General features: G+C 38.5%; 1 protein-coding gene across 33 annotated transcripts in view; it reads left to right on the top strand.

The window, feature by feature from the left end:
- The window catches only part of NRXN1 (neurexin 1), a gene marked incomplete at its 5' end in the record, with an annotated part of 1,159,071 nt that overhangs the window by 646,526 nt on the left and 490,919 nt on the right, over positions 1-21,626 (top strand). The gene's annotated exons all lie outside the window — the stretch shown is intronic.

Below are 21,626 nucleotides of genomic sequence, written 5' to 3'. Positions count from 1 at the left end.
GGAGAATCAAAAGACTTTCACAACAAACATAATGAAAATATGATTACAATTATAAATATGTTACTAAAATATGACAAAGTTCCTGCCACTTAAATAGATAAACTATTCATGCCTTCATAAATGTTTGTAGATGCATTAAACAGCAAATTAATGGATTTGCTACATATATTTTAACTCCTCTGTGTTTATAGCATCCCCAATATTTAAAAATATATATGAATCTTGACCTGGATTTGAGGATAATTTTTATGTTATAAAAGTTGATAATGGAGTAAAAATATTACTGATCTTCTTTGACCTTCTGGATGAGTTTGTTCTATTGAGTGAATTACAAAGGGCACAAAGATATTCCTTCCTCAAATTCGCTTCTGTAGTGACAATTGTAAAGTCAAAGAGAACAAACCTATTAAATGATGATCGACCTAATCAAAATGTATCTGGAAAGTCACTAATCAAAGCATTGACTATTTACCAACCACCTGCCAAATGCAGAGCACAGCTGCCTTTCTCAGGTGTCTTATTTATGTCAGTCACTCAGTGAAATTCTTTGATGATTGATGAATGTGTAATATACATTTATGATCAGCAGCTTCTGCTGTAAAACATCTGCATTTTGGAGAAGGCAGCCAGGAGGAGAGACTATGTGTTGAGAAATGATTCTGAACCAAATTATGCTGGGTGATAGTTCAAAATTCCCCATCCAGAGCTCACTGGAGCTCCCTGCTTGCTTGGAAAGTACAAGATGAGGCATGCATTCAGTGACCCAAGACAGAGACCCTCTCCCCTCCTTCTATCCCATCTGTTACTGATTTCATCTTCTAAATGGCTCTAGAACGCAAGAGGAAAAATCTTTTTTTTTTTCTTTCTCTTCTTCAGTTTCTCCCCTGGTTCATGCAGAGCTTTGTGGATTTAGGTCATCATCACAGTATCATCTCAAGCAGATTCCTAGAACTGCCAGTAATGTTTCTAAAATGACATTTTATTTTCCTACTTGCCACTGCACGATACCTGGCCCCCAACTTACCTTCAGGATGGTCCTTCCTTTTAGACCCACCAGGTGACCCCTTAGCCTTTCTACCTCACCAGCTCCGTCTCCGCCTCCACCCCATCTTTGTCTTCTGCAGTCCTCTTCACACTCATGAACTTCTTGTCGCTGCTGGAATGTTCATTCCGTAGGACTTGGCACAAGTTATTTCCCCAGGATGCTTCTTCATTTATTTCATGTCTACTCATTTTGCAGGCTTCAGTTCAGATGCTGCTGCCTCAAGAAAGGCTTGCTTTCCTGCTCCCCACCCTGCAAGTGATGTCCCCTTCCTATGTGCTTCCAAAGCATTTTTACATTTATTTAGAATTGTTTGGATTGCTAAGTTACTTGTCAAGCCATCAGCCTCTGTGTGAGCATGAGAGTTGTCTTCGGAACCAAGAGTGATGCTAATCTCTATGACCAAGCAGAATGCCAGGTCCTGGGAGAATGCAGAATGGCAGTCCTTAGGACCAAGCACAATACCAGGGTTTTACCTATTGTCAGAAATCATGGGTGGCTTCTTCCTCTAGACCAGGGCAATTTTGCAGTCTTTTAACATTAACATTAACTGAGAATGAGAAGTGTTAGGATAAAAAGAAACACAGTGACATGTTACAAAGGTTTTCAGCTGCCCCTTTTATTCTCTACCCAATAGATTATCACACAGCTTACAGATATTTCCACATGCAGTTCAACTTTCTGTTTGTGAAATCTTTTTTGTTTGAAATAGTCAAGCAGATCAAGGGCACAGAGCTTTTTTTTTTTTTTTTTTTTTTTTTTTTTTTTAATTATTCTTTGTGGAGGTAGGATGAGGAGGCAATGCAGAGGGAACTGCCCTCAACTAGGCATCCGCTTGTAAGAAAGAACGGTCTGGCCCCTGTTTGAAACACAGCTGGTGGCAGAAATGAAATTTAGTCATAATCTCTTTCCTCATTTAAGTCAGATTCAGTGGGTAGGTCCCTCTTTGCCTTTTAGGTAAAAGTGTCAAAAAGTAAGCTGTTGCTTTTTTTTTTTTCTGGATTAAGTTTGCAAAATGAATCTTTGTAAACAACATAGATGCAGTTCATTTCAATAATGCCAAGTGTAACTTTCCAAGAAAGATACATACATACCTTGATCGGTAATGAAAAGTTGTAATGTTCATTTCCATGTTTCTCCTAAAAGAGAAGGAAATTAAAAATCCTTAACTATATAATGAATGAAACAGGACATGAGATCTGAAATGGAATATTTGGGGAGACCACCTGGAACAAAGAGAGAGAACTCAAAACCTATCTGAACAAGGGCGGAGGCCAGCCTTCACTTTAGGTCCTTCCAGGCTTCTTGCAGCCTGTTAATCCCAGTCTTCCCTGTCCCGCCTACCTTCTGTCCCCATACCATGTTAAATTTTCTTTTCTCAGTGAGACCTTCCCTGATGACTCAAAATTTACAGTCACTTCTACAATTTCCAAATCTTGCTCTCTCCTTACTGGCTTATTTCCACCCCCACCCCCCACCCCCCAGAGCAAAGTACCAACCACCTTAGTACATGGCTTATTTATCCTCTTCTTTGATTATCTCTCTCCATTAGAATGCAAGCTCTTTGAGGGCAGGCATTATTGACTTTATTGTTCACTATGGTATTCCTGGTGCCTAGCGTAGGGCTGTCCTGTAGTAGGTACTAAACAGATTCTTGTCGAATGAATAAAGGAACTTTACTTGTGGTTGGCCTATAGTTTTCTGGCCCAAATTTGTCCTATGTAAAGATTTTCATTCTCTATCCATTCTATTTGTCCTTTATTTTCATCTGAGAAACTAGTATTTCAGACAATATTTCTATACTATACTACTCTTTACTTTTCAGTTTCTCTGTTTTGCCAGTATCCTTGGTCTGTAAAAGAAATAAAAGAAGGTAAAGTCATACACAGATTTAGATATAAAGATAAATAGATACGTTTAGTCTTCAAATACAAGAAATCCATATTAATTACACCTTTTTTTTAAAAGATTTTATTTATTTGACAGACAAAGATCACAAGTAGGCAGAGAAAGAGGAGGAAGCACTGAGCAGAGAGCCTGATGCGGGTCTCGATCCCAGGACCCCGGGATCACGACCCGAGCCAAAGGCAGAGGCTTTAACCCACTGAGCCACCCAGGCGCCCCTTAATTACACCTTTGAATGTGTTGTTTACATGCCATTTTGGATAATGAAGTGTTCCTATACTAATTTTAATGCATGCACACACATGCACACACACACACACACACATATTAGTAGACACCACTTTCCGCAAAAATCTGACTTAAGGGAAAATAGAAAGCATGTTATTCATTTTCAGTTTTGTTTTTCTTATTGTTGGATGACTATTAACAATCACTCATAAAAATAGAAATAGAGGGGTCCCTGGCTGGATCAGTTGCTAAAGCATGTGGCTCTTGATCTCGGGGTCATGAATTCAAGCCTCACACTGGGTATAGAGATGGCTTAAATAAATAAACTTTTCAAAAAATAGGAATAGAGAATTTGAATTCACAGTGATGAAACTAATAGACTCCTACACTTTCTGTCTTTTTTTTTTTTTTTTGGTAATTAGGCATATCACATTGTGAGAGATTATGTCATGAGACCCTTCTGAATCAGTGTAAAATATGCAGTCCAACTAAGTGACAAAATATCAGGCCAGAGTCAATATTTATGATTATTTATGACATTATATAGCTAATTACGGTTAGAGAGCCTGACATGTTTTTATACAGTAGCTGATTTTGTGTTAGAATTTATAAAATTCTGTCATTAAAACCAGTGTAAACCGTACATGAGACATTCCTATTCTCACATTCCACGTGCCTCTAGTGAGACTGTGGCCTAATGTGCTACGGGTGTGAAGAATCAATGCATGCTATTATCCACGCTTCGTCGGAACACGCACAGAACCTGCGCAGTGCTCACTAGGCATGTTGGAGCAAATGATATCTTCATCACAGCTTCTGATCATCACATCAGGAAAGAGCTTGTTTCAACCAATCCATAATGCACTTTGTCAATCAAGGGAGGTGAAAATACAATGATTAAATTCCATGCAAGCTATGAAAAAATATGCTTTACACCGTAGCCTCTGTTTCTGGTTGCTAAAGTTCATAGAAATGAGTTCTGTGAATGGGAAAAAGGATTAGTCTGCAGCATTAAAAATAACTTTAATTATAATTTAATTTTTATAATGTGAACTTTCTTGTTACTCTGATTTTATTCAAAGGGCTTCGATTAATAATAATTGTCTGTTTCTTTTTCCATTTTAAGAAACACTAAAATTCATTGCAGACTCCCTGCTTCTAGAAAGTTGTTGCTGTCACTCTGTTTTTTTGTGTTACTCTTTCACTCCTTTATAGAAAGCCATGTTTAATGGGTCTGTTCCACTACTAGTTATGATGTGGCGGGGGAGTGGTGGGAAAGATTAATAGTATCTGAGCTTTCGTAACATTTTTTATTGTAGGTCATCTCTGGTATATATAAGTTATGTTTCTGATTTAATGCTTTCTGTATGAACTGTAAGTCAAACATAACTGTCTTCACAATTGTTTACTGTTTACATACCTGGTATTATTAACATTATATTATTTAATCAGTGCATTTTAAAAATAAAGTTTATGGGGCACCAATGTTGCTCAGTCAGTTAGGGGTCTGCCTTTAGCTCAGGTCATGATCCCAGGGTCCTGGAATGGAGCCCCGCATTGGGCTCTCTGCTCAGTGGAGAGTCTGCTTCTCCCTCTCCCTCTGCTGCCATTCTGCCTACTTATGCTCTCCCTCTCTCTCTCTGTCAAAAAAATAAATTTTAAAAAATAAAAATAGTATTTATGGAAATTAAAAATGGAATTCGAGGATTATATAACCTTTGAAATGTTCTCTTTTGAAATGGCAATAGTATACATTGAATTTTTCTCTCAAGCATGCCATGTGATACATTCTGAAGACCTTGGTATACTTTTAAAGCAATTACGATTTAAAATATAAATTAAAAAGTAGAGCACTCTCCAAAGCCTTAAGGTTTTTGTCCAACAAAAGATGGACAAGACTGAAAGATTTTTATACATTTTATACCGTCTTTTAAGCATTTCTTTCAAAGAAATACTTACGTAAAGAAAGACATGTATGTCACATATCATTATTTTTTTTAGTTTTAGAAAAATTAGATGGCATTCTTTTATTATTGTATTAATGTTTTAATATTAATATATTAAATTATATATAGTATATATATAGATTATTATAGTAAGATCAGATTCTTAGCTTAATGCGAAAATGTCTTAAGCAAATACAAATATTTCAACTACATGTATACTGAAATAGTTAAACTGAATTTCATAAATAGTAAAAAAAAAATTCTAGTCTGTTACATTAAGTTGCAATACAAAAACTTATTTTCCCCATTTAAAAATTCAAAACTTGGGGTGCCTGGGTGGCTCGGTGGGTTAAAGCCTCTGCCTTCGGCTCAGGTCATGATTCCAGGGTCCTGGGATGGAGCCCCGCATTGGGCTCTCTGCTCAGCAAGGAGCCTGCCTCCCTACCCCCCGCTGCCTGCCTCTCTGCCTACTTGTGATCTCTGTCTGTCAAATAAATAAATAAAATTTAAAAAAAAATTCAAAACCTGACATCCATAAACTAACATTTTTGTGGATTCATCAGTAGTTCCCCTGGCATGCAATCCTTTATAGTCACATATGCCTATGAATATGTACTTTGGGATGGAGAGCAAGTATCGTTCTAAGCATCTTATTAAAAATCCCAAATGTAAAATATATGTTTGAATTCACAGCTTCTATGAAGGGAACCATGCAAATGGTTGTCTTTTAGTTCAGATATAACTTAACACAGTTCCCGCGGCTCAATCAATATTCCGAATCACTTACTTAAGCCAGAAACTCGCCTCCTTCTCTTCTGCTTCAGGGACAAAGAGCAGAGTGATAATTCAAGGAAGGTGCTTTGTGGGCTCTCTTTAAAATGGGTGAGGCCCCGAAGAGATGTGGCCTGGCTCAGCACAGTTGGAGGCTGTGGTGCTTGTGTTCTCCAGCCCTCTCTTGGCGAGATCAGTAAGCCTATCTAGTTTCCTCTGTTTGTTATAGTTCCCTTCTGAAATGTTTTGAGGTTGACATGGGAGTTTAACCAAAAGACTGAGTAAAATTTTCACCCTACTATTCTTTTATTCATTCGTGTATATATATACATGCATGGTACTGGCCTTTGTGAGAGAATTAGAGTGTGGACAGTCCCTGCTTTCAGATATTTGCTTGGAAATACACAACACATGACTCTATTGATAGAGATACATGATCGTGGGGTATGACTACCTGCATGGCACATTTGCATTTCGTATCCTGTATACTTCTGGAAAGCAAATATACACAAAATCAGTTCATAATATATGGTAGGGTATGACAAGTGTCACTTGTGTGTTTTAGAAAATAAAACAATAGGAATTCTGAAGAGGAAGAGAGTGGCACAGGCTGGAGAGCAAGGGAAGCTTTGGGAGGAAGTGAATTCCAGCCAGACTTTAAAGTTCTATTATGCATTGGCAGAAAATGGAGTAATTTGGAGAGATATTATAGCTTTTCCTTTGTTCTATCATCCGTGCCTGGCAGAGGCCTTAAAATTTGTTAAATCAGAGAATAGGATTGTGGAGCATCCGCGTCTTTGGGTGCAGGGGATGGAGAAGGAGTAGAAAGAGAGGAGATGTTAGGTGAGGCACTGAGGGGAAAGCATAGGGTACAGAGATCAGCATGGCCCTGGCCAAGGGTTCATGTAGGGAATGTCAAGGTGAGGTTGGATAGGCATTTGAAGCCTAGGAGGTTGGACAGCCATTTGAAGAGGGAGACTTGGAGACTCTGGACTCCGTCCCATAACTAATGAAGGAACAATCAATATTTTTGAAGAGTAACATGATAAAAAAAATCTGTGAAGAAAATTTATCCATTTCTATGGAATTGCCTAATCATATCTGTCAGGTTACATACAATTCCATCTTATGGCAAAATCATCATTTTCAAATGTTGACATAGCACTCTACACTCTCCTATGGGGAGCTATTGCAATGAACTTAAAATCTCATCATCTAGTAATCTGAAATCTGGAAAACCAAATAAGTTGATGGTAGCAGAGATATGATCAGAAAGAAAATTTCTTTTTTTCTTTTTATTTTTTTTCTTTAAATTTATTTGAGAGACACAGATAGCAAGAGAGCATGAGCAGGGAGGGGAGGGAGAAACAGGCTCCCCTCCGAGCAGGGAACCTGATGTGGAGCTTGATCCCAAGACCCTGGGATCATGGCCTGAGCTGAAGTCAGATGCTTAACCAACTGAGCCACCCAGACAGCCCCAGAAAGAAGGCTTCTTATTCCAAGTTCAGTGTTCTTTAAAACCCTCAACTCAAGGGTAGTTATCTACCAGTTTGAAAGTTTGAACTGGTTTGGATGATGTTGCCCCAAAGAAAGGAGAGGATGGTTAAATATGTCTCTCAATTCCTATTTTGGGAAAGGAATGGAATGGAATGGAATGGAATGGAATGGAATGGAATGCTTTGTGATAACCAAGAAAAGCAAATGACCACTTCCTCCTACCCTGTGACACTGCCTAAGAACACAGCAGGAGACACATGCTTCCTTTGCGGGAAAGACTTATTCCCAAGACTGTGAGGAGCGAGAAAGAGACAAGAGGGGACTTTTTTTTGTTATTGCTGTTATCATTGGAAGTCATATGAGTAATGAAAGATGCACAGGTTTGGTCAGAACATCTATGAGGCTTTGAAACTCTACGGGTGGGGAGGATGGTGTTTGATGCTCCTCTCCTGAGGCAGGGTGAGCTGCATGAGCTAATAAGTCTTTTCCATCTGTGATATCAAAAGACAGATTTTTATAGCATTTGGTGGGGAGGATTACGCATTTGGGGACCACATGGAGATTATAAAGGAGAAAAATCAAGAGGAAAACTGCCTTTTTGGCTTTGGCATGTACCAGACTCAAGCACATCCATAAACAACATCCCCAGCTCAACCCCAAACAAAGATAAGCCGGGCTGCTCCTCCAGACACTGTCACGTGCCAACCTTTTTTTCTGCTCTCAATTTTTCTGTCAGCAGTTTCAATTTGGTCTCCACATTCTATGCATATGGTTCTGAAAAGGTATGGCCAGATTAAGATTAGACAAATACAAAGATCAAGATGATGGAGGGAGAGCAGGGGAGGAGGGGACGTACAGGTGTAACTATTGACCTGAAGTGGCATAAAGCATTTCTCCCGATTAGCTCTAGCTACTGGGGAGAGAGGGAGTGAAAAGAAGCACAGCATGGACTGTAATTATTTACACACCACACACACGCACACACATGCACAATTTATGTTGGTCCGGAATTTCAGACCTTGGATTTTGAAGCCTACTGAAGTGTGTATTTTTCACTGTTAATGCATGCTCTCTGATCTTCTCCATTCATTGAACACTTGGAGGGTACCTGTCATGCCGGAGGAGGTAGTGCAGAATGGTTAAAGTCAGCTCAAAGCGAGACTGCCCCTCCGAGCCCGGCTCTCTCACGGAGGCTGGGCCACCTTGAGCAAGTGCTTGCCTTCTCGGCTCCATTTCTCTCACTGGTGAAATGAAAATGGAAGTTGCTGTGGGGACTAAATTAAAGAGAACGCATTTTGTGCACATGGTGAGTGCTCAATAAATATTCCTTATTAGTGTGATCTTGTGCCAGGCACAATCTCAACCAAGCTCTCGGTACTGCTTAGAAAGCCTTGCCTTCATCTATTGTGGACTCTGATTTGTATTATTTGCTGTGTGGCCTTTGGGACTGTTTCACCCAGTTCTGGCGAGACTTTGTCATTCTTGACAGTGGAATCTTGGAGGGCTGGGATTGTACCTTATTTAGTCTTACATTTCCCAGATTGACACACAGGTAGTGAAAACACTTACTGAATAAATATGTAAAAGGCAACAAGTATTTATGGAGCCCGCTGTCTTTTTTCAGCATACAATTTCATTGCATGGGAAGGACAAACATAGAAATAATGAGAAAATAATGCAAGTGAAAATATGATGAAGCACATGCTGTATACAGAGAATAAAGGCTATGGTCTTCAGGAGAGGAGTAACATCAATGAGGCTGAAGACGGTGAGCTGAGACAGAATTTTATTTGTGTCTTGAAGGATGGGTAGTTTAGATATGCAGAGGGGATAATGGTATAATTTCCTCTGAGAAGTCATTATACATTTCTGAACAGAAAAGTGGCAGGTTGATGACAGAAATGTTCAAAGGAGACTAGTTTATAAAACCTTTAAAGATATCTTGGGGCAAAGAAAGAAAATGTTACACATGTTTTTATAAGGAAATCTTTTAACTTTATAGACATAGGGAGATTATAGAAACAATCTAGCTTTCCCCATCTTTTGGACAGATTAGAATATTGAGGTCATGGTAGTTTAATCATTTAAAAAATAAGTAATTAAGTTTTAAAAAGATATGTGATGGATAATATCGATAGGTTTATCATAGTGTGTGCAGGAAATGAGCTCCCTTTTCATCATTTCCAGAGGTGATGGGCAGAGGCACTAGAAGTTCTCAGGATTGTGAGGTGGGGCTTTCCCATTTCCCAGGATGATCAGTCAGTGCACAAGTTGAACTTTACAAATTCACTATGAAAAAAGAATGCTGCATGGGTTAAAATTGTGCTTGAGGCTTGGGCTTACAGCCTGGTTGGTGTACCAGCCTCCCAAAATAGCTCATTTCTTTTAGCTAATGGTTTCAAAGGTGCATGGAACAGAATTAGTCATCAGATAAGAACCAAAGGAAGTATACTGTGTGATTGTTTTCTCTATGTATTCAAGGGAAGGACTGAACTATAAGTTACTAATTATGTGTGTGGACATGTATAATACCTGATATGACATTAGTTTAAAATAATAATTTTTAAATATTTAAAATAAACTAAAAATAGTTTAAAATAAATTTCCTATCCTACCTTTCCACTCAGACACCTACCTGTATCTAGCTAGAGGTGGCTGTGAGAGAAACCTCTTGGCTACAGAGTCAAATGATGAAATTCATGCAAAGATGGAGTTTCTCATTGAAAAATAGAGGTTATTAAAGAAGTGTGGGATTTGGGTGATATCATCAAAATGCCCAAGAGTTGAGGAACAGCATTTTGGAAAAGACAATTAAAACCATTTTTACTTAATTTTTTTTTAATTTTCCAGAGAAGATCCATATAGATTTTAAAAGTATGTACTTTTTCACCCAAGGAGTTAAATTTTTTTTCACTGTTTCTTCCTTTATTTAGTAGGTCAAATTTATGGCTGTGTCCTCTCTTGAAAGTTCCGTTGTGTTTTATGGTAGTTTTCCCATATCTCTCCTCCCAGTAGGTGTGGAACCATTATTTAGAGACTTATTGCCACAGATACCAAGATTTTATAGAAAGCAGAAAACATTGGGAAAACATGGTGTGAAATCAAAACTAGGGACTGCAAAATTATTAGGGGAGAAGAATTAACATGAAAAATTAGAGGCTATAGAATGTGACTGCTTGAACTCTTATTCTAATTCTACCACATCCTAGCTGCATGATCTCGGGCAAATGATTTACCAATCTGTGCCTTACCTGTGAAACAGTGATAGCTACTGACACAACGTGCAAAATTTTTGTGAGGCTTACCTGAACTAACACTCACAAAGCACCTTGAAAAACAACTTTCTGGGGTACCTGGGTGGCTCAGTCAGTTGAAACTCAGACTCTGCAACTTCAGCTCAGATCATGATCTCAGAATCATGAGATCAAGCCCTGCATTGGGCTCCATGCTCAGCCCAGAGTCAGCTTGAGATTCTCTCCTTCTGCCCTTCCTCCCATGCTCACACATGCTCTTTAAATACATAAATAAATAAATAAATAGAATCTAAAAATAAAATAAATAAAATCTAAAAATAAAATAAATAAAATCTAAAATAAATAAATAAAATCTCAAAAAAAAAGGAAAGAAAAATGACACATAAAAGTATTTAAGAGTTAGCTGTTGCTATTACTCCTGTAATTAGTATTTATTCAGAGTACAGTATTTCTATCATGTAAATATGATTAATTCCTCAGGAAAGTTAAGCACTCAGTTTGAGTCATGTGAGTCAAGAGTCAAGATAAGCCAAAACTGGTTCTTCTGGATCCCAATCCCATTTGTTTTCCACCGTAGCATGGGGTGGGAAAGAAAATAAATGTTCTCAAGAAGGAAAACACATAGAAAGTGGAAAATTTGTTCTTGTGGTACTGACCAACATGAGAAGGCTAGGAGTTTTTATTTATTGTTTTTTCACTGTTTTCTATATCTCAGCACATCCCAGTGTCTCTAGAAGTTTGTGTTACCCTTAAGGTATTTTAGTTGTTTTTTGGTTTTGTTTTTGTTTTTCCCATTTCTTGGAGTTGGGCAGTGTCTAAGCCAAATACAGCATTTGAGCTGAAGACACACCATTAATTTCAAACATGATCTTCTCTGTATTGTCCTTAATTCCCATCTCAAAGGATCCTTTGCTTCCTTTGTTTGGCAGGCACACGTTTTATAGGCCTCTATTTCTAATGAACATCAACAATGAAACTTTTCTATGTCAAGAAATATTTGGGCGTAAGTGTTTAAGTGGAAAGAGCCCTAAGATCTTACATTAAGTGGAAGCTACAAGAAACTTTGTATAGCCTATAGTCCAGCCCAGGAATAGTGCCCACCTGGAAGATTTGTGAAGGATGCAAAGCTAGAAAAGATCACACACATCCTGTCTTCTTTTTAAGCTCCTTTTCTTGGTGTAGTAAATTGGGGAAGAGTTTTTATTCTGGACCAGAACATTTGTCAAGCATATCTAGAATTGAAGCTTTTGACAAGAAAAGAGTGTGTCAATACGGAGAGCCTAAGAGAGATGCTCTCCTGGGCCTATGTTGAGCTCTGTTCAATGAAATGAATGGATTGGAACTCCTGGACTCTCAGATCCAGCTCCTATTCCCTGTTAAAAAGCTTCCCACCAGTAAAGCAGACAGTCAAAATTCCTGTACTTCTAAGATCCCCTCCTCAGGCCATTGCTTGATCCACAGTGTCTAACTTCAGGGCTTGGAAACATTATTATTATTTTTTTTTAATTTCCAGTGGATAGTTCAAAAAAGTAATTATACAAATTCTGAAATCCATACTTTTAGGGATTTCTACTACTCTTTGAGAGAGTAACCGATGGGCATCACTTGTGTAGCTAGAACCCACATTTTAGTAGAAAATGAGCTATAGGAGACTGAACAGGTTCCGTGGGACTGAGGATATTCCTGGGTTCTGAAATATCTCCCACATCAAACCTGAAACTCATTACTTCCCTTTTTTGAGAGAGAGAGAGAAAGAGAGCCAAGGAGGGAGAGAAGAAGAAAGAGAATCTGAAACAGGTTTCACGCCCAGCACAGAGCCCAAAGTGGGGCTTGATTTCATAACCGGAGATAATAACTTAAGCCAAAATCTCAAGAGTTGGATGCTTAACCAACTGAGCCACACGGGCACCCCTAAAACTCATTACTTCTTAAAGTGCATGAAGTTCCACGCATGAGCTTTTCACTTAGGTGTATGGATTCTTCACATGAAAACTGAATGGGTCCCCCAGGGAGGTTAAAGAAAACTATTAGAATCCACACACCTTACTGTGCTTTGGTTTAATCAGATGGCTTCCTGCCCTGAGTTGGATTCCCTAGTCAGTAGGGAGCCTGCTTCTCCCTCTCCCTCTGCCTGCCACTCCCATGCTTGTGCTCTCTCTCTCTCTCTCTCTGTGTCAAATAAATAAATAAAAACCTTAAAAATAAAAGAAGAGCCAGATGGCTTTCCTCACCAAATAACAGAGAATACCAAATAACAGACCGTCCTAGGTGAACCACTTGCATTAGAGTTTTTAAACTTATGACACAGAGCACAGCTACAGTAAAAACACCTAAAGGAAGAAAGCAGAGCAAGCATTGGAGGGTGGCTGGCAGGTAGTAGGTGGCACGCGGGGCATAATGGATTCCTTTCTCCCAACTGTCCACTCATCTTTCATATTTGGGTCATTTTAAGATTGTTCCTGGAGAACTCTGGTCCTAATTGTTGCTAGTGCGATGTTCTTCCAGTTCCAACAATTCAGAACATCTTAGGGAGCAGGTAAATTATGTTTTAAATGACAGCTACAGCCTTATTAGATTTTTCAAAAATCTGATTAGACTTGAGTCTGTTCTCTGAAATCTCTTATAATTATTTTACATTTTAAAATTCTATCAACACAGGTAATAAGAGCAAATATATAATATGCCTATATTATTGCCAATATGTAGAATTTCTTAAAATTAGTACTAAAAAGTTGTAAAACTTTTTTTGAAGACATCTTTCACAGTGTTATGTTTAAAACATCATTTTAGGGGTGCCGGCGTGGCTCAGTCGGTTAAGCGTCTCCGTTGGCTCAGTTCATGATCCCACATCCTGGGATCAAGCCCTGCATGGAACTCCTTGCATTGAGCTCCTTGCTCAGCAGGGAGCCTGCTTCTCCCTCTTCCTCCCCTTCTGCCTGCTGGCTCCCCCTGCTTCTGTGTGCTCTACCTGTCTCTCTGTGTCAAATATGTAAATTAAAAATTTTTTTTAAATACCGTTTTGTTACAGTTCCTTTTGAGGCTCATAGAAAATTAATCATCCTCAGCCACAATTTCTTTTTCCAATTTCATTTTCATAAGTACCTCTTAGTATATTATTAAAATAAGGTCAAGTCAAAAATACATTTTTGTATGTGCTTCCTAGGTATCAACTGATACATAGCCAGAGAGAAAGTACATAGCCTAAACAGGCTGGAGTGGAGTTTCTAAAGTTCAGTGTATATAAGGATTACCTGCGAAGATTGTTAAAATGCAGATTCTGATTTAGTAGGTCTGGGGTGAAATAGAATGTTCCATATTTCTAACAATCTTCCAGGCAATGCAGATGGTGCTGGTCTGAAGACCAACAGGACATTTGAGAGCCTGCCATTAATGATTACCAAGCAGCCAAGAAGTTGTCTTAATTTCCTTGACCCCTGTGTCCATCTCTGTTCATCAACCAGTACAACCTCTTTAAGCATATACTCTATAGTCTTTGAAATGTGAAGAATCTGAGCAGCAGACATTGTGTCAAAGGTAGCCCCCAGTGACTCCCTGAACATCTGCTCCCACAGCAGTGAGGTCCTGCGTTCCTGGCCTGGGGTGCCTTTGGATGACCCTACAAAAGTTAGTTTCCTTGTTAATCGAAGTGTCCCACCCACCCTCATCCTTACATGCTTACTCTTCTTGCTTAGTGCTATAGCATTCAAAGTGCTCGTTCTCATGTATCATCTCATTTTTACACAACCTTCTATAGTAAATGAATGAGTTATTACTGTTATTTTCATTTTACAGGTGAGGAGCTGAAGCTTAAAGAGCTTTGAGCGATGTCACACAGTGATAGTAGGGTCGGGCTTCCCTGTTATGGGTTCTGGGATTTTTTTATGCAAACCCAATCATATCCTATATCCCTTCCTCCCACTCCCACTCATGGTTATGTAAACAGAAATACATGAAAACTATATGCATATATTCCTTTCACTTAGGTGACTTTTGTTGTTGCTCAAACCACAAAGCCCCCTTTTTGTGGCCTGTCAAAGGAATAGAAAGCATCCGCTCTCTTGAAGACACCACTTCCAAGATCTCCCAGCAGGGGGCACTATGGCATCGGAAATTCAGCCTTGCTTGCTATTTATGGTTCTCTGGGTTTTTCTCTTTTGTTTTTGTTTTTGTTTTTCCATCCCTACTCTGTGTTTTTACCAGGTCCTTATTCAAATTTACTAGACTGGCATCACAAACTGCTGTTTATCACTAGAAACAGTGCATCATACTTTATCATTTAAGCATAGTTTTGTTTTGTTTAACAACCACCACCACCACCTGTGGAAGAAATTATGGCTGATACATCAAAGATCAAGTTTCCTAGTAGGAAGCAGTCCCAGATGGCAGCAGAGGAAGATCCTGAATTCACCTCATCCCACAACGCACTGACTAAACAGCTAGGTATGGAACAGCTTCACTCTTAAAGGGCCCCCACTCAGATTTGGGGCCCAGGGCAAAAGCAGCTGTTTGGAAAGTGTCTAGACTCTTTGTGAAGGAAATGCACTTGCTAATCTTAAGGAGTCTGCCAGAGGTACAGGGTTCTGCTGGAACTCTATCAGACGAAGGTGCTGGCATGTGCCATTTTTGCACTGTCCTTCTACTTTACTAGTGCACACAAGCTCACACAGTTCCTGCAATTTCCCGATGCCTGTTGGAGCCATTGGGTGTACCCTGTCCCTTCACTTCTAGCTGCCCTGCTGAAGCCCAGAGGCATGCTCAGCCTCTGCATTCCCCAGATGCCTTGCTAGAGCCTGTGGGTGCACACAGACCACACAGGGGACTCTCTGATTATCTGGCTCTGATGGGCTTGTGTTCCTGAGTCCTATGGGGTTGTACCAATTAGAGAGGCAGTTTTGGCAGGCTACGACCCCCAGGGCACTGCACAGACAGGAGACTGAAGCACAACTCCAGTTTCCCCATGAAAAAGACCTTTTTATTTACCTTGGAGCTTCAACCTAAGGGGCAGGCTTCAGGTTTGCAACATACCTAGAGACTACCGAGGTGCTCTCATGGAACATAGGCCAGGGGACCCATCTTGTGTTCTCCTAGGCATAGCTACTGCTCCCAGAAAGTAGCTTATACACTCATCTAGTGCCTTAGTTCTTGCAGTGTTGCCCAGGAGACTCCCACAGATCACCTGGTCTGGAGGCAAGCTGTGTTTACAACTGTGGTCACAGAGGATTGTATATATTTCTATACTTTAAAAGCTGTAATCTGAGGGTCTGACTCCTAATCAGCCTGAAATTAGGGTCTGACCAAGATTACATTCTCTGGAACTCTGGCAGATGTTGGTGTATCCTCAACAAGTGGATATGTCAGTCAGGCTGTTTAGACAATTGCAAAGGTTCAAGAGCTAGGGCAGGGTTGAACAGCAAGTTGCATCTCCTACACTAGGCAACTTCTTCAAGACTGGAATTAGTAGCTGTTTCACCTGAGACATGGAAACAAACACAGAAAGTCAAGCAAAATGAGGAAACAGAGGAATATGTTTCAAACAAAAGGGAAAGATAAAATCTCCAGAAAAAGATGAAACAGAGATAAGTAATTGGCCTGATGAAGAGTTCAAAGTAATAGTCATAAAGATGCTCACCAAACTTGGGAGAAGAATGGATGGAAACAGTGAAAATTTCAATAGAGAGATACAACATATAAGAAAAGTACCAAATAGAAGTCACAAAGTGGAAAAATACAATAACTAACCTGGAAAAAAAAATACTCAAGGGGTTTAATAGAAGACTAGATGAAGCAGAAGAAAGGACCAGTGAGCTAAAAGGGCAGTAGGACTCACACAAACAGAGCAGCAAAAAGCATAAAGAATTTTAACAAGTAGTGATAGCTTAAGGGAAATATAGGACTATATCAAGCAGGATAACATTAGCATTATAGGGTTCCCAGAAAGAGAAGAGGGAGAAAAAGGGGCAGATAATTTATTTGAAAAAAATAATAATAATAATGGCTGAAAAATTTCCTAACTGGTGGAATGAAACAGATTTCCAGATTCAGAAAGCCCAGAATGTTTAAAACAAGATGAAGCCAAAGAGAGCCATACCAAGGCATAAATATAATTAAAATGTCAGGAGTTAAAGATAGAGAATCTTAAAAGCAGCAAGAGAAAAACAAGTTGTTACATACAAAGGAAACTTCCTAAGATTCTCAGCAGATTTTTCAGCAAAAGCTTTGAAGGCCAGAAGGGACCATGCTGAAAGAAAAGCAAAATAAAACAAAACTTCCAACCAAGAATACTCTACCCAGCAAGGTTGTCATTCAGAATTGAAGGAATGATAGTCTTGCAGACAAGTAAAAGCTAAAGGATTTCATCATACTAAACCAGCCTTACGAGATATGTTGAAGTAACATCTTTAAGCTGAAAAGAAAGGGTACTAATTAGTAATAAGTAACATTACTTATTACTTATAGTTACTTTTTACTTATAACTACTTATAAATAATATTACTTGTTACTAAGTAATTACTAATAAGATAATAGAGAAGTGTAAACCTCACTGGTAAAGGTAAATATATAGTAAAGTTAGTGGATTAACTACTTACAAACCTAGTATGAAGGTTAAACAAAGGTAGTAAAAATAACTATTATGAGTAGTTAAGGGATACATAAAATTCAAAAGATATAAAGTTTGAGAACAAAAACAAAAGTACTGGGGGATTAAAAACGTACAGCTTTAGAATGTATTTACATTAAAGTTCCTATCAACTTAAAATACACACATATGATATGTGTACATATACACATATACATAGTATATGTGTATTCAAAAGATATGTATAGGTATAGTACAAAAAGATATGTGTATGTATAGTACAAAAGATAATTAGAAAATAATCTAAACTTAACACAAAAGTCATCAAACCATAATGGAAGAGAGTAAGAGAGGATGAGAGGAACAGAGAGAAACTACAAAACAACAAAATGGCAATAAGCACATACCTATCAATCATTACTTGAAATGTAAATGGACTAAATTTTCCAAACCATGACAAAGAGGGGCTAAATGGCTAGAAAAATAACCTATCTATATACTGCCTACACAAGACTCATTGCAGATGTTGAAACAAAACACAACGAAACAAAATTCATAGATATAGAGAACATAACAGTGGTTGCTAGAGGGAAGGGGTTAAGGATTAGGTGAAAGGGATTAAGAGGGTCTACATTTCCAATTATAAAATGATAAGTCATAGGGATATAATGTACAGCACAGTGACTGTAATAATAAGATTTTAGGGCATACTTGAAAGTTGCCAAGAGAATGTATCCTAAAAATTCTAATCGCACACACACAAAATTTGTGATTTGCTATGGTGACAGTGTATAACTAGACTTACTATAATTAACATTTTGCAGTGTATACAAATATGGAATCACTTGAAACAAAATGTTATGTGTTAATTATGCCACAATTTTAAAAGTTTCCCATAAAATAGTTTCTCTTATATCTATACTTCTTTGTAATTAATGGGTTTAGTAAATCAGATTGTGAAAAAAATTAAAGATATGAAGGCTCTGTAACTTCGATCCCTTGGTGTCTACAGCAAATGCCTGACATGCTTACTTTTCTTCTGCTGCAGATTAATTTTATTTTCCAAACAGAGCAATAGATAAAAGAAGATAAACAATGCTTGTCTGAGTTCCTCAGGGTTATTATTTTCCACAGATCCAGTTAGAATGAAAGGCTGCTGTCCTAGGCAGGTCCAAGGTTAAAGAGTTTCTTGTGTCACATGTTCAGTTTACCCTGCTGGGACTCTTACCCCTCCCTCATCCCCAGGCCAACAGGGGAAGAGAAGTCACCTTCCTAGAAGCAAATAATCTGAGCTAGAATCTCTAGGAAGTGAGAAGTCTGTCACGACTTTGCATGGTTTTTCCCAGTTTTGAATATGGCAACAAGATTTTGAAATATCAGGAAGAGACGATCAGAAAAATCACTATGGTTGTGATCTAAGTCACTTTAAATGAGATTTTTTGTTTGTAAGGTACCAACCATGGGCTCTTGAGAGAACTCACCCACCCCGGGATGGTATCCATATGGAAGAATTGCTCCATTCTCCCCTGTGCCTTTGCCTTTCATCTGCCATTAGATAGAACCAATTAAAGGTTTGTCATATTGGGGCCCAGCTGCCTCCTATCTAGTCTCATTGGGGTACCATGAGTCATGCTATGGAAGGGATGGAATAATCAAACTTTTTGAGCTGGAAGGAATCTTTGAGATTATGTTTTATAAATCACTCAAGCCCCCCTCTGTCTTTTCCCTCATCAGTGAGGAAGCCAGGTTCTCAGTCGTCACATCATTTTTCAAAGTGTTCATTTGTACTTATAAGCAGAAGCCAGAACCTCATTTTCTGACTCTCTTACAGTTGTTTTTGCTCTTTGGCAGTGACTTTTCAAATCACTACCAATGTCAATATTTGATTTAATCATATACATAATAATACTTTTACTAGCAGGCCTTTGCATGTAAAACAAATGGATGAAAAAAATTATTCCCATTTTGGCAGCCTAATACTCAGTATAAATAAGCATCTTACCAAATTTAAGGTGAAAGAGGAACCTGAAAGGCTAAGCAAAATGCTTGGTAGCTTAGGGAGGACAATGTGGCCACAGGACCAGAGATACTTGAAAAAACTCATGGAAGAAAATTTAAATTTGAGACATTACCTTGGTCAATTCACTTTTTTCCGAACTGGGGAAGGATTACAATCTTTCAGCCTTAGAGGGAGCACCTCTCAGTGCAGTTCACCACACTCACTGACCTGGAATTTTATTTTGAAACAATTACTCAGCATTATACATGAATAATCATTTGTAGGCCTCTCATTTACACACTTCTGAGATATATTCATATCTTCAGTTTCTACCAAATCTCGTAAAACATATACTTAGTTTCCAAACCACTCTTCTTTGTTTGCCCAAAGCATACTTTTTATTTTTTATTTTTATTTTTTAAAGTGTCCATATTCAGAATTCTAGCATTATAATAAACTTCTTGATAAATGTATAGATTTCACTCAGAACCTCATTTGTTCATGTTGACATAGGGGAGGAAAGTATCTTTTTACTCTACCCTTTTAAGTACACAATGGGGACCCCATACCTAAAGACAGATTAATACAGTAAAAAGCATAAAAATATTTAAGGTAGGTTTTATATGATACTGAAGTCTTTGAAGATTGGAAGAAATGGTTAAACATGAGTGTTTTTATGGTACATTTGATAAGAATGGAAATTTGTGGAAAGATATACTAGGATAAAGAATATGAACTTAGTCTGAAGGAAACTTGGCAAGGCCTGTTCATTCAGATTCCTCTGTATTCTTTGTCTTCAGCGATAAGGATGCTTCTTTCCTCCAGTTACAGAAAGGGCACCTCTCACAGGTTTTTAATGGCCCGATTCAAGGGAAAGTCAGAAAGTCCCTCCTGCACATGTCACTTCTCAGATTCTTTCTGTTGAAAATACTCAGTATGTCAAGGTACCATATTTTGGGGGTAGCATGTACTGAATTCAGTTTTTTACAGGGTTGTTAGTTTATTCCAATTTAGTCCAAGGGAGGCTTCTTAATGCCACTTTACCTGAAAAGAGTGTTCTTGTGATTTTGCTAATGAGGATCTCAACTGGGTGTCCAGGCATTGATGCTTTTTGATCTTACTTAAGGCCAAAAGCTTTATCCATGTTTTGCATATATCAATTTTTTTAAAGAAGCACTCATATCATTGCACAATACTTTTTTTTTTAATTTAAAGATTTTATTTATCTATTTGAGAGGGAGAGAATATAAGCAGCAGGAGCAGCAGAGGGAGAGGGAGAAGCTAACTCTCCGCTGAGCAGTGAGCCCAATGTGGGGCTCGATCTCGGGACTCAAGGATCATGACCTGAGCTGACAGCAGATGCTGAACTCACTGAGCCCCCCAGGTGCCCCTCTTATATCCAATTTTAAGAGCAAATTTGTGTATTTTTTTAAAGGTTTTATTTATTTGAGAGAGAGAGAGAGAGAGAGAGCACGAGCAAGGAGGAGAAGGAAAAGCAGGCTCGCTTTGAGCCGTGAGCCCAAGACCCTGGGATCATGACATGAGTGGAAGGTGGAAAGGCTTAAGGGACTGAGCCATCCAGGTGCCCCAGATCTATGTATTTTTAAATATGCCTCTACTTTATTATATTTATATAAGTTACTGGTTTTCTAAGCCCTCCCTCCATAGCACTCTTTTTCCTTTTAGGGTTCTAAACAACTTGAGAATTAAAAGAGGGGGAGAGGACAGATGTAAAAAAAAATACCCTCTTTGGTTTAGTCTCTTCTGCTACGTGTCCCATTTCTGTAACCCGAGAAAACTCAGACATACTTGGAATATAGAAAATATGTCAATGTAGTAGAGAGTCACATTGCATCACTCATTTGTGATTTTTTTTATCACATGTTAATATTTTACACCAGCAGGTAACAATACCTTCATGCAAAGTATGCAAACGGGTCCACACAACAAGCAGTGAAGGAGCCAAATACATTTGCCCGTTCAATGGAATAGGCAAATTATTTCTTGGAACACGAGCCAGAAGCTCTGGTCTACTAATGTTGTTCTCCCTGACATTCATGTAGTTTACTCATGTCTCCAAAGTATCCTCAATTCTTTCCCCGAGTACTATCCATTAAGCAACATTTTACCTTTTATTTTAACTAAAGACCTATTCTTTATATTTATTAAAAGTTAAATGTCTTTCAGTGATAGTATTTTTATTAGGATTACTGATACTTTTGCAAATGCTCTGGGTACACAGTTCCATAGATTTGGAATAGTTTACGTTTTTGTAGAATATAAGGTTTTTCAAGAACATCTAAGCAGACAAAGACTATTTTGGATAGCATGACTTGGTTGTGAGAGCCACATAAGCCTGCTCACTGGATGCCGGTTAGATGAGCCTAGCTGCCAGACACATGAGTGA

This window comes from Martes martes (assembly GCF_963455335.1).
Source record: "Martes martes genome assembly, chromosome: 9".
Lineage (NCBI taxonomy): Eukaryota > Metazoa > Chordata > Mammalia > Carnivora > Mustelidae > Martes > Martes martes.
Note: the sequence above shows the minus strand (reverse complement) of the source record. Positions and strands in the feature narration are given on the sequence as shown.